The sequence below is a fragment of the Artibeus jamaicensis genome, unplaced genomic scaffold (genome assembly GCF_021234435.1).
Source record: "Artibeus jamaicensis isolate MK-2021 breed Jamaican fruit bat unplaced genomic scaffold, CSHL_Jam_final contig_923, whole genome shotgun sequence".
Taxonomy (NCBI): Eukaryota; Metazoa; Chordata; class Mammalia; order Chiroptera; family Phyllostomidae; genus Artibeus; species Artibeus jamaicensis.
Genome location: NW_026522014.1, coordinates 4,865,181 through 4,878,250, shown reverse-complemented (window position 1 = coordinate 4,878,250; position 13,070 = coordinate 4,865,181). Strand labels below are relative to the sequence as shown.

Here is a 13,070-nt window from a genome sequence, read left to right as displayed (position 1 = left end):
AGTCCAATTTCTTAACCACTATCCCGTGCTGCCTTTGTCATTGTCCTTTCTGTCTGTCCATCTGGAAAGCACTTTCTCTAGACACCCACTGTCGTGGCTCCCTTCCTCTCTCCATTCAGGCCCCTGCTCAGATGCCACTTCCTCTGAAGGACCTTCCCTGGCTGCTGATCTGAAACAGTGCTCCTTGTAACGCTCTCTGTCTTAAGTCTGCTTCCCTTTTTTCCATAGCACTCATAGCAACCTGATATAATACTGCACATTTACTTGATTATTCATGGATTGCTTTCTCCACCATTAGAAGTGTTAGGTTAGGCCGGAATTAGATAAAAATAGCCAGGAGGAACCCGAGGCAGGTACCAGGCTGTCTCAGCAAGGAAGATAGAAAAGTAAAGAAAGTACAAGGAGTGCTGAACGAGATAAACCGCCTGTGCATGACCTTGTCTTTGCATGACCTTGTCTTTGCAGAAAAGTATCCATTGTAGTAAGCAGAGAGCATAGCCATGTGTGTGTGTGTTCTCTCAAGATAGCCAATTGCTAACAGCTACGACTGCTTCTGTATTTGCTTGCTTGCTTGTTTGTTCACCCCAATAAAAACCCCAGGCTATAAGCGCCAGGCGCGACTCTCATCTGCAGCCATTTTGGCACCGTGTCTCTGGACACCCCGAGAGTTCGCCCCTGCGCAGGTAGAACTTTGAAACTTTGGCCAATAAAGTTCCATCTTAAACTCCTGAAAGCTTCCGACATTTGTTGCTCGCATTGGTGGATGCTACAAAAGCAAGTTCCATGAACGTAAGAGCTTGGTTGGGCTGACATTCGTACCCTTGTTGGCTAGAACACATTCAGTCATTTGCAGTATAAATGCATAAATTAATGAGGAAAAAACTTATTAGCAGCAACTAACATATTGAACCACTATCAACAGAGTAGCTACAATGTGGATAAGATCTAATTCCTGCTCTTAAGGAACTTGTACTTTAGCTGAAAAGGTCAATAGACACTCACCTAACCATCACGATGCAATGTCCCACAGTTGGAGTGGGGCCAAACATCTGGGCCTTCACACCATGAGTCTTATCTTGTTGCTAAGGTGCCTACTTCTCCAGCACATCGGTCTGACAGTCTTACCTTCCCTGATGAAATATTCTAGACACAAATCTCATAAAATCAAAGGATAGACTTTGAGAAAGCCATTTTAAGAGGGTTTACATGCTCAATTGTACTCTATGAAATCAGACACATCATTTTCTTGGAGGTGACATTCCCCGAGAGTCACAGAGAAAGTACATTGAGTTCTGCTCGAAGAACATTTCTTCTCAGTATAATCTACTCCCAAGAGTAAACTGGGAACTAGCTGCTTTACAACTGCTAAAAATCTTGGAGAGTGAAAAGTAAAATAGGCACTCAGCCTCATTCAACCCAAACTACTGAACTCTGTGTCCCATGAGTAAGTCATTAATCAATCCTATTAAGTTGTAATTCTTTGCCAAGCTAAGAAAACACAACCCAAACAGTAGCAAACATTTTCTTCCCTTGCCATTTACCCCTAAATATGAAGAGCAGCCTCTAAAAACTCCAGTCTTCCTGAGATTAGCAGGTCTGCAAAATGTCCATTGGATTTGCCCAGAGAGAAAATGTGCCAGATTCGATGAAGTGTGAGAACACTGCTTGATTCTGACCATTCCCACTCAAAACGATTTTCATAGCCCAGATAAAGAAGTGCAGAGCTACACAGGATGGCATGACTCAAATAAAACAAATCACGTACATGACTCTCCGCTGAGCCATGTTCTAAGCTGCCCGTGGCGGATAGTTGTTAGCTAACACAGAGCAGACCCTAGGCTCCTGAAGAGCAAATCCTTTCATGACAAATGTGTGTGTGTGTGTTGATAAATGGTGACCACAGGAAAATGGCATGATGTAATGAAAACGTCGACGGTTACCGCTGAGGAAGACTACACTGTACTTCATCAGAGAAGCTCACCTTGATTAGGCGTGATGGACCAAAGGGATAAATAGCCACCGGGGGAGTCAAATCCACATTCATAAAAACAAGGCCATAGCAAAGTGCTCCGTGTGGCTTATTTAAAGGGCAGCACAATGAAACACAATTTATCAAGTGTCTGGGATATGCAGTATTATGGGTTAGGGGTTAAAGACATAAAGAGGAACGAGACACATTGAGGAAGAGGAAAGTACTAACTTAAATGTGACCTCATTTAATTTGGCTCTTGTTAGAATCTTGTAGGGTAGACAGAGAAGGTTCTGTAAATCCCATTTTACAGATAAGGAAGCTAAGGCTCAAAGTATAATGTGCTCAAGCTCTGTGTGAGGCTTGTGTGAGGTCTCCAGCTGCAACTGAACCCTGAGTCCTGGACTCTTAGTACATTACCGTGTAGTTGGCTGCATTTTTAGACAACTGGACAAAAAAGAGAAGAAGAAAGAAAAGAGAGCCTTCCTTCAAATCTAATCCTCAGGTGTGTTAGAATCTTCCTGACAACTCTAAACTTTTAATCATTTTAATAGATCATTGTAAACATATTTAACTTTCTTTCATAAAACCATTATATAACCACATAAACAAAATAGCCAGATGATCTCAAAACAAAACCTCTGCTTCTACTTACAGTACAATTCAGGATCCCAGGATGGCGGACTGGGTCTGAGGTGCACAGGGAGATCAGAGAGGGCCCTGAGACGCCGGTGTGGCTCCGGGTTGGTCCTAAATAGTTGTAAGTGGCCCAGAATAAGTACATTTACTCTCTGGTTTGGGTCTGTCTTTCAGCACCTTCACCTGGCTTCTTGCAGTGAGCTTTCGTTGTGCCTTTGTCTCCCAGGACATTTCCCGATATTTCTGATCACTGGGAGCTGTGCCTTCATCCCAGTCATGATCCTCGCAGCTCTTCTATCTCTCCTCTGTTTCTAATGAGGCCGGTTTCCTACCTTACATTATTGTTATCCATGTGTGATTCAATGTCACTTCCGAACTTAAAAGCCCTTGAAAGAGTGTCTGTAATCGAATATTATGTCTTCACTAACCAGCACAAAGTTTTCAATGTGGTAGGTATCTGGCTTGTTGAGTCAATAAATGACTCTTTCCCTGGTTTCACCTCTGTGGCTTTTCCGAGGATTTCTGCTTGACTTCAGTCCAGTCTTCCTTATAGAAGTTCCCCTTTCACCAGTTGTCTTTTATTTCTGTAGCTCAGTGGTATTTATTTGTTTATTTTAAACATTTCTAGAGCTCATGTTGAGGGAAAGTTCATAAAATTTCCAATTCTCTCAAAAATGTCACAGAAGATCCAGTCGAACCAGGATTGTCACGGATGAAGAACAATTATCGATACCCATCAGGATCCGAAGGAGATCCTTTCCTTTCCTTGGAGTCTCGCAATGCCCCAGTGTCCATGGTTTTTTATTTACCTCAGTTCTTTGGATCTACTGGCAGATTAGAAACTCCTGGCAAAACACACCTTAAGGAGAGAGTTGGGAGTTGAGTCGGAGATCACATTTAATCTCCTCACTTTGCACTTGAAAAATGAAAGCCCCAAATGGTGATGTAATTTGCAGAAACTCACCCAGCACCTTAGCAAAAGGCCTAGGACTAGAACCCAGGGGTGCTGCCTACCCAGCCTCTGAGGCCTTTTTTTAATTCCACCATTCCGAACTGTCTCCCCTAAAGAAAATAAGTTGTACTGATATAGTACCTGTTTTTATTGAATTGGTCTGGTTCCTTGAATCCCCTTCCTGTTCTTGAACCCATCCAGAGCGTTAGGCCACTGGGCTAAGAGCCTCAGTCCCCACGGCTCCAAGAGGCCACCATCGAGCAAGAAGGCACTTCACTTGTCTCGCCTCCTTGGGCAGTGCTGTCTCCCCTTCTTACACAGGGGATCCTTGTTTAAGTCTGTCAGCGGAGAACCCTTCAAGGACTGGCAGAGCAAAGACATCGTGTCTAGGCTTATGTTGGCCAGGTAGAAACTAATCTACAACCCGTGGGTCAGGTGATGATATTACACCAGCATGCCTTGATTTAAGAATCAGAGAGTTTTATTAAAGTCCCTTGTGATTGGATCACCATCTTTGCTGCCTCATTGACTAGTCCTACCTTTTCTTTGTATTCTTTTCTCTTTCTCGTAGTTACTATCATATTTGTTTTCAGAAATGATAATTTTGTGGGATACTACTTTAATTTAAAAGAAAGAAACAAAAAACATTATATAAAAAAAATGAACTTAGAGCTAGCTATAATAGAAAGAGCCCCAACTCTAAAACCTTAAGACTGGAGTTCAAATCAGCCTCCCACCAGCGGTGTGACTTTTGCCAGCGACTGAACTTCCCTGAGCCCCAGTGTGTCCTTGTGTAGAACACAGACAATAATTCTATGACGCGGAGTTTGAGGGAATGGGAACGAAAAGCCACTGAATGGGTCCAGCGTGGCGCCGGTTGCGGACACAGGCTCTTATTACATGTTGACTGAATGTGAACGCAAAGGATTTTCAGGAACATAAGAGCAACTTTGTTTATCGGTTTCTTTCTGCAGCTCTGTTTTTTCTTCTAACTTCGGCACTTTCCATCGTGTGTTTTAGAAATGCCTAATTAATTTTTAAAAGCCAAATTTAAATGAAATGGGAAGAAATCATGGTGCATATTACTAAACTACTTATTACATATGTAGCTCTTAACAGCCTAGTGAAGGGAAGTATTTCTTCAAGTGAAGTAGATTAAATAGCTGTTAAATTCAGGCAACATTGCTCTTAGGAGGCCCGCAGTAAGGCTTTGGATGCCATCCAGAGAAAAACAGTAACAGCATGAAAACAAAATGTTTCAGAGTGTACTAGAAAATAAAATACCTGCACTAAATGGAACAGTAAAGAGGTCCTGCATTTTTCCCACTTTTTTTTGGAGATCAAAATGGCAGTCTGAACAATTTTTTAAACCAGGGAAAGCAACATTAATGTTTCTTATGAGTCCTTTTTTTTCTTTTCTTTTCTTTCTTTCTTTCTTTCTTTCTTTCTTTCTTTCTTTCTTTCTTTCTTTCTTTCTTTTTGTTGATCCCTCAACATTAATGTTCTTAAAAACAATTCCTAAATAATATTAAAATTAATAAGTTATCAGCAAGGACATCGCCACAATCGACTATTTTCTTACCACAGTTTGCCTTCCACTTGTATGTAGATTTCATGTAATATGCCATTGTGTTTTGAATTCAACAAACTCCCCTTTATAGTACATTGTGAACATTTTTCATTTCATTCAGTGGCTTGCACAATCAAGTTCATCATGTTGCTGAGCCTACGTTTAATGAACTCTTCTCCTAGACATTTATTTGAAAGTGCAATTAAATTCAGTAGTTAAGGGTTTTTCCATTTTTCCTATAGTTTTCATGTCAGAATTCCCTTCATTCCTGGCCCCAGCAGCCATTTCGGTTACGCCGAATATGACAAGGACGTGTCAGACAAAGAGGTGGAGAAGACAGTCACGCCCTTAAAACTGCTCTCACTGGGCTGGGGAGACAGCAAGGAGCCGGAGAGGCACACACGTAAACAAACAAAAAAGTTGTTTTAATGTCTGTCTTCAGTTATTGGGCTGGATGGTTATTTGGTTCCCTTCTGTGGATTTATTTCCCCAGTCACTTTTTATAATTCTGTATTCCTTTGGCCAGGTAGAGAGAGCGTAAAAATAGGTACAGGAAAGAATTCCGGACATATTTTAATATGTGTCCAAGTATATCTGCATTGATTTATATCCTGTCTTATTATAAAAAGGGCTTAAGGCAGCTTGCTTTGGGGATTTTCTGAAGGATTTAAAGTCTTTAACAACGCAATTTTTTCTGGTTTTTTTTTCTGTTCCTAGAGCATTTCCATAACTTATAACAGTTCGATTATATTTCTTAGAGTCTTATCTCATATTACAGCTATATAATATTTCAATTCCTTTTTATTTTATTCTCTAAAGAAGTCAGTTTGATGTGAACAGTTTCACATTAACATTCAAGGGTTACTACAAAGGTTTTACATTTGTCTTTTGTTATATCTCTTGGGTAATTATGACCTGGATGAAGTATTACTTGTTCAACCTTCTAAGGTCACAGAGCAGTCTTTTCTAGTTTACGTCTGTGTTAATGCTGAGAAGTCATGGGTTAAGTTATGAAAAAGTTCAATGCCGAAGATTTCTGAATGCAGGGCTTCCCAGTGACAGGCAACTAGCTGTGCTGTAGAGTCCCAGCTGTATGGGACTGCGAATGTCCCCTTGTTTGTTGCCACGAGAAATCACTCCATCACCATGTTTGCTAAATAACTGCACAGTTTTTTATTTGTGGTTTTTTTTGTCTGTTTGTTTTTGTATTTACTATGTGTCAAACTACTGTATTCTGTGCAGTAGCAGGGAGGCCTTTTGGAAATGGGAGGGAAAAGACCTGATTTCTAGCAAATACAAATCTTTGCATTTGTATGGACATTTAGGGTTGAAGAAGGTTTTCTGCATGTGGCCCTCATAGCAACACAGTGAGATAGATGGGACAGGAATGATTATTCCCGTATTATAGGAATGAATCAGAAACTCAGATTTTGTGACTCACTCAAATGCCTCAGCACTAGAAAATGGAATAAATGGGCTCAAACCCAAATATTCTTGTTCTTAATCCAACCTCTGTTCCACCATTCACAGCTCTAATGAAGACATTTACTAAGTAATCTCCCCTTCGAGGGTTTTCTGCAATGCCTAGTTGCAAATTAGTCCGACAGCAAGCCAAGTGGAGGGGAAATGTGTGTACTTGCACAACGATGTCCTCCTTTGATGTGCCTTCACTTCCCATGGAATGGGCCCAACTTCTCTCCCCCACTAAAGAGCTCATTTTATTAGCTGAGATGGTACTTAGCAAAGAGTGAGACTTCTCAAAGCAGCTAACAGATCGGGCTTCCTAAACCACATCTTGAAAGGACAAGAAACACTTGCCCTCCCTGGCTGGTGCTTAATCTTCAACAAACGCATGTGGCTTTTCTCCTGAGTTCCCATATTTCCTCCCTTTACTCAGCCAAAGTCCACATTCCTCTCCCTGTCACCACACACAGTTTGACCTTAGGCCAGGGTGGCACCTTCCTCCATTCTTTTGAGATCACAGCCAGGGCTGTTCCTTGGACGCCCTGGCAGTGGGCATTTGTGGACAACTGACCAAGGCTGCAGCAGCAGCCCCTACCCTTCACCTGACAATGGCCTTGTGTTCTCCCTGGCACCCTAGAAGGAAGAACCATTCTGCTCAGCCCAGGCCTCCCACCAAGCATGTTACTTGGGACCCACAATCGAAACAGGATGGTGGTTAAGCGCCAGAGGTTACTCGACCACCATTACCTTCTCCTCGCTCCCTAGCTGCTTAATTCAGCCACAGGTGTCAGGACCTCACCCCAGAGAGGTTTGGGATTGTTGAGAAAAATATGTGAATTTCTTCTAAGTCTTTCTCCACAGCCCCTCCCCCCACCCATTCTGCTTTGAAAAGATCTGAATGCTGAGCTCCAGTCAAAGAGATATTTTTGCATCTAGTTTGGAAAGGGGTGGTGGGGACTCCTTGCTCAAATATCTGAGAACATAATTATTATGAAAACCTAGGATGAACCACTATGAGGAAGATTGCTGCCCCCCTCAGCCAGATCGGAGAACAGCAGTACCGTGGACTGGACAGAGGACTGAGTTCCTTGCTGGTGTCCTGTGCACAGTGGCTCTGAGGAGAGTCTGGCTGATGCTGTGGGTCGGTGTACCGAATGAAAACCCACGAAGGAGGGCCTAGCCATTTTATACTCAGCAGGTGCTGTGAGAGGCGACTGCTACGGGGGACTGTTCCCCAGACAACTTCCAGGTCTTGACAGTTGCCCTTAAATAACTTAAACCATGTTATACCCTACATGTCCACATCATCCCCACCGATCTACTGTCATTTTTATGAGGCTGCCACTACTATCAACACTTCTTAGACGCCCTCTCACCTTGACACTCACACATTTATTCTTTTTTTTTTCATTCATTCAGCACCAGACCCTGTGCTAGGCGATAGGAATAGGGAAGACCCAGTGTCCTCAAGCCATCTGTGGGCATCTAGAACTGGGCCTGGGCGGACAGCAACCTCTGTTCCCACACTTTCCCTGTCAATTTCCTTCCATTTCTTATCCTTCCCTTCAGTTCCCTTCTGAGCCCTGTCCACTGCTACATGGGACATTGGGATAACCATATAAATAAGCCAAGCAACTATATTAACCAGGTAACATGTATCTTCTCTCATGTAAATGCACACTCTTGGGTCCCCAGGAAGGCTATTCAAGAATGATGCTAAATCTAAGATCTCCAGGCAATTTGATAGACATACAGTGGATAAAGGGGCTGGGGTGTTGGATGTCTGTCCCTCAACCAAACATTGCAGTCAGTGGCTGCCTTTTAATTCATGCAAATGGCAGCTCTGGCCAACAGGTTAGAACACAAAGAAAGCTCACATTTTCTTAAGCAGAACTGTTTGGTATGAATAGCTTTTTACATTTTCCATTATTAATGAAAGTGTGTGTAAAAACATATAATCAAGTCTTTAAAATCAAGTAGGCCACAATAATAGCATCGGGAAGAGAAAATAAATAATGTTAATGCTGAGGCAGAATACCTCCTGTAGATGTTGAGAACATAAAGGAAAATAGATACCTGAGCCATATCCACTCATTATTAGAACAAACTTTGTTGTCCACAGAGATTATTTGCCCAGGGCTTCCTAACATTCAGATGAGGCAGACCCCAAAGTATGATACAGCCAAGGGACTGAAAAAGTGTTGGGGATTCCCTCGTCTATCTCTTTTAAAAGCCAAACCAATCTAGACCAATTATATATACCTTAGTATTAAAATTTTCTAAGCAAATTAATGGGTTGTTACGTAGTCCCACTGCAGTAATTAAAATATATGCATCATCAAAAAAAGTTTCTGAACCTCTAATTTAAAGCTCCAGATTAAATTTAAACCTGTGTTCTGTGGAGAAAGGGAAGTTAGAGGAGGTGCCATAGAGATGGAGAGCATAGATTAATTAACCTCTTCTTTGTAATAGCACTTGTATTTTTGAAGTCTGTGTCCAATTTCATCCGTAAACACTTCTTTTTCGTTATAAGCAATTCCAGATTCAAATGAGTTGTTCAAATGAGCCATAGTCTTTTTAACTCTCCATTAAATGTACTAGTAATAACTCATAGTGGTATGGTAAATTACAGTCACAGAGTGCCTTCGTAGGCATTCTCTGTTGTCCTGTTTATTCAAGAGAAAATGATGAGTGATTTGAATATTTGTGGGCAGCACTTAATTTTTTCATTAACTTCTCCCATTAAGAGTCACAAGTTTTAAATTTAACCAGAAGCCCTTGGTTTATATTTCTAATATCTGAAAAGGACGTGAAAATTTAAGATAATGACAACTGTGTTCCTAGAAATATCCTCTAGTTGCCCACATATCTCGAACATGGTTCATTACATAGAAGAGCACTTTTGCAGAAGGTATCTCTCCCATTTGTCACCTGTTCTGGAGTTTCTATTTCCCAGAGTCTGGAAGAGAAAGGATCTCTCTCAACCACACCCATTCCTGACTGAAAATTTAATGTCCTAGAGATCCAAGTGGATCTCTTATCTACATTGTCACCAGGGTGACAGGCCAGCATTGTCAGGTGAAATAAAAGTATTCATAACACAAAAATAATAGTACTTCTTCCTGAGCTGGTTCAGTAAAATGAAAGAGATAGTCTCAGACAACTTACTTTACCCCTTAGGAGCAAGTCATTCTCGAGCCCACTGTTACTTAAGAGATGGGTAGGTTGTGGTACAAACAGTTAAAAGTCTTACTGCTACCCATCAATATTACCCTACTTTTGTCTGTATCTAATCATCATTTTAAAAAATGGGTCATATGAAAATTTAATAAAATGAAAGATGGGAGGGACAGAATTATTCCTAAGGAGCAAGGATTAAGAACCTGTATTCTTTGAGTTTCAAATAGTCATGAGTCTTAGAAATCCACTTTCAGCTAGGAATCCAATCATGTGATTATCTAATATTTTTTAAATGAAACTTTCTGTCCAATTATTCTTTTCAGAGAATTCAGTTTGGTGCTTTACCAACAGAGACCAAGTATGTTAAAGTCAATGAAAAAGCATTTCCAATATGCAATGCCATTCTGTTTTCTTGTAAAATACAAGAACCTTTTAGTTTCACTGTAACAGCACATTTTACTAAAGTAAGTTGGACCAACATTTCTGATGACCAAATTAAAACAGTATATATATGTACAGTTTGAGTTTCCTTTAAGAAATATAGTCAATGAAAATAATTGGACACACACATTAAAATACATGTAAAAGATGTTCATCACCTCGTTGTTTATAAAAGTAAAAATTAGGAAAACTAATGTTCCTCAGTGAAAAAACTGATGGTACATTCATGAATTACAATACTGTATAACTACTAAAAATGATAAAATATACCTATATCTATGGACAGTGAAATATGTATGTGCGTGTATACATGTGTGTATACATATATGATTCATATGCATTCAGGATACCTATAGTTGCATAAACAAACGTATGAGGCCATTTTTTTCAAAAAGCAGTTTGCATAACATGTAAGAGAGTGTGTGCATAGGAGAAGCCTTCAAAGAAATGTGCCAAACTGTTAACAGCAGTTGTACCTGGGGTTGTACACGAGCATTTGTGCCTAGGTAACGAGGTGTTGTACCTGGGATCACAGGTGAATTTATTCTACTTTCTATGATATGTATGTTTTAGTAAGTATTATATACCCTTCATAGTTTTAGAAGCTATTTTCACTTTGAGAGGAAAAGGTAGCTTTTAGCAATAGCAAATGTTTTATCAGCGTTTTGTTCTCCTTAACACCAGTTGTGTGAGGAAAAATTCTCTGCACAAAATACAGTAAATTGTGTTTATCAAAAGTGATCAAAGAATGGGGCATAGTCATTCATTAAGAGTAACTATTAACTGTATGGACTCTGTGTGCGCGCCAGCCAAGGGCACATCAAAAGGAGCACCACACAGTGGCTCTCATCCAAGCCTTTGTGACCTTCTGTTTTTAATGACTGGACCAAAACCAGAAACAAGCATCTCTGGATTCAGCAGTCATCACTAACCCACACTGCTTGGTCATAAACATACCCAGTTCCTCCTCCCGTTCTCACCGGGGAATGTACACTCTCACAGATGGAGAAGGGCTAGAAGGACTCTAGCCAGTGGTAAGCATGCTAGGTTTCACAAAGTTGCTGACCTGGCTCGTCAGCCAAGGGGAGAGGGGCTGAGGACTCCTCCTCCATCTTCTTCATCCTGGATGATGCATAAAGCCTCTTTGGAAAGATGGGCTCCATGGCAACACCCCCACCACCACCAAGCTCTGAGACACACCCTCATTTTACAAACAGGGAGACTGATGCCTAGAGAGACTAAGTTATTTATGCACCAGCATGGCAATGCCAGAATGCAGGTTTCCTGACTCTTGCTTTGTTAGTTACTGTTTCCATAGCACCGTCTAGGCTCCTTGAGTAAAGCAGCTCTATGAGACAAGCAAAAAATCAGACCCAGTGAAAGAGTGACCTCGTCCCGCATCGGAGGCATTCGTTTGCTGGCTGGAAAGTAATTAACAGTGTTTCAAATTATTAAGGCCCTTATGGAAGGCAGCAAACTAAAATATAAAACTTTAAAAAATATCTAATGCAAGACCTCTGAACAACCATTGTGTTCACTGTCACAAGAGATTTTCATCTCAGTATTTAGTGGCTGGCAGGAGATGACTCAGTGCCACGGAATTTAATTTTAAATTGTTTTCAAAGAAATTCACAGGGTCCAATAGGGTGAAACTTTGGAAGGTGACAGGGTGGCTTTGGAGATGTGACAGTTTCAAAGGCCATATATCAAAGGTTACCTCTGACGGTGGTGGGCATTTATCATGTTCTCAGCCCCAGCTGTTTCTAAACCATCCCAAACCGGGCTTCCCTGGGCAGGAAAATTCAGTCTGGAATTCTTGCCATCTTTGCCTGCCCCGGGACCTCAAAATATCTAACCCAATGTACCTCGAAACTGTTCAACCATTTCTTTCTGGGGACTGTCATTAAATCCCCATTTTCTGGACAGAGATGCAGAGGGTGCAACCATTGGTCAAGGTCACCCAGTGAGTCAGCGGCAAAGCTGGGAACGCAACCCAGACTTTCTGACTCCCTCGCCCGCCCTCCGACCATCAAACCACACACTCCCGACCAGGAGGAAACAAGCTCCTCTGTCTCAACATTCAGGGGCAGCTGAGTGAAAATGCAATGTATCCATTTCCCTTTCAAATACTCACATGTCACTGATTTCATCAGCTCGTGGGCCAATTGCTCCAGATCATTTTTCACTCTAAAAACTTATTTTTTAATTAATTTTTCAAAGAAACAGTACCTTAATTTGGAAAAACAAGAAAAACTACTCCCCCCCACCATCGTATCACATTGTGTAACACTGGCGTGTGGTCACTTCAAAAACCCACAGAAGCTGCTCTCTCTGCCTCCCCGAGGGCCGGCTCCGGTGCCAGCCTCTCCACGTGGCCTCCCTTGTACTGGGGCCAGCGGCCCGCGGTTCCAGGCAAAGGCACGTCTCAAGGACAAGCCAGGCCTTGACGTGGCCATTCCTTCTACTGCTCTTATGAATGCTCCTTGACCACAGAGGACCCCGGGCTCCCGCCAGCTACACCCCACATGCCACTTGAAATGTCGCCAGAGCTGACCATCCTACAGGGCGTCTGCCAGAGTCCAGAGCAACTTAACCGGGGACGAGGGAAAAGCAATACAACCAGCTTCCCTGCCAGAGAGTATGGTCTCCTGCCAAGGACCAGGGCAGGGGGTGGGGCAGGATTTGAGGGGGAGGAAGGCTTTTAACACTCTGAGCAGGGGACTGGCCCATGGGTAAACGCCCCCTCTTTTTCTCGCAGCCCATAAAGTTGGTTCTCCCAGCATTTTGTACCTGTCGTGCTCGATCGTAAATGTTTTTTTTTGCTCCAAATGAACTAAACTGTTTACTCCCGTAGA

At 41.9% G+C, this 13,070-nt stretch overlaps 1 long non-coding RNA gene across 5 annotated transcripts in view; it reads right to left on the bottom strand.

Annotated features, from left to right (window-relative positions):
• LOC119042898 (uncharacterized) overlaps positions 1-12,623 on the bottom strand; it is a 43,300-nt gene extending 30,677 nt beyond the window's left edge. For 3 of the 5 annotated variants that reach the window (XR_008389655.1, XR_008389660.1, XR_008389659.1), the window contains exons 1-2: positions 12,350-12,623; positions 2,625-3,467 (exon numbers count right to left, since the gene is read on the bottom strand). This is a non-coding gene — a long non-coding RNA (uncharacterized LOC119042898). Of the gene's footprint in view, positions 1-2,624; positions 3,584-12,349 lie in introns of those variants that run through there. The other 2 variants (XR_008389657.1, XR_008389656.1) reach the window with 2 other exon arrangements.
• Positions 12,624-13,070: the final 447 nt, after the last annotated feature.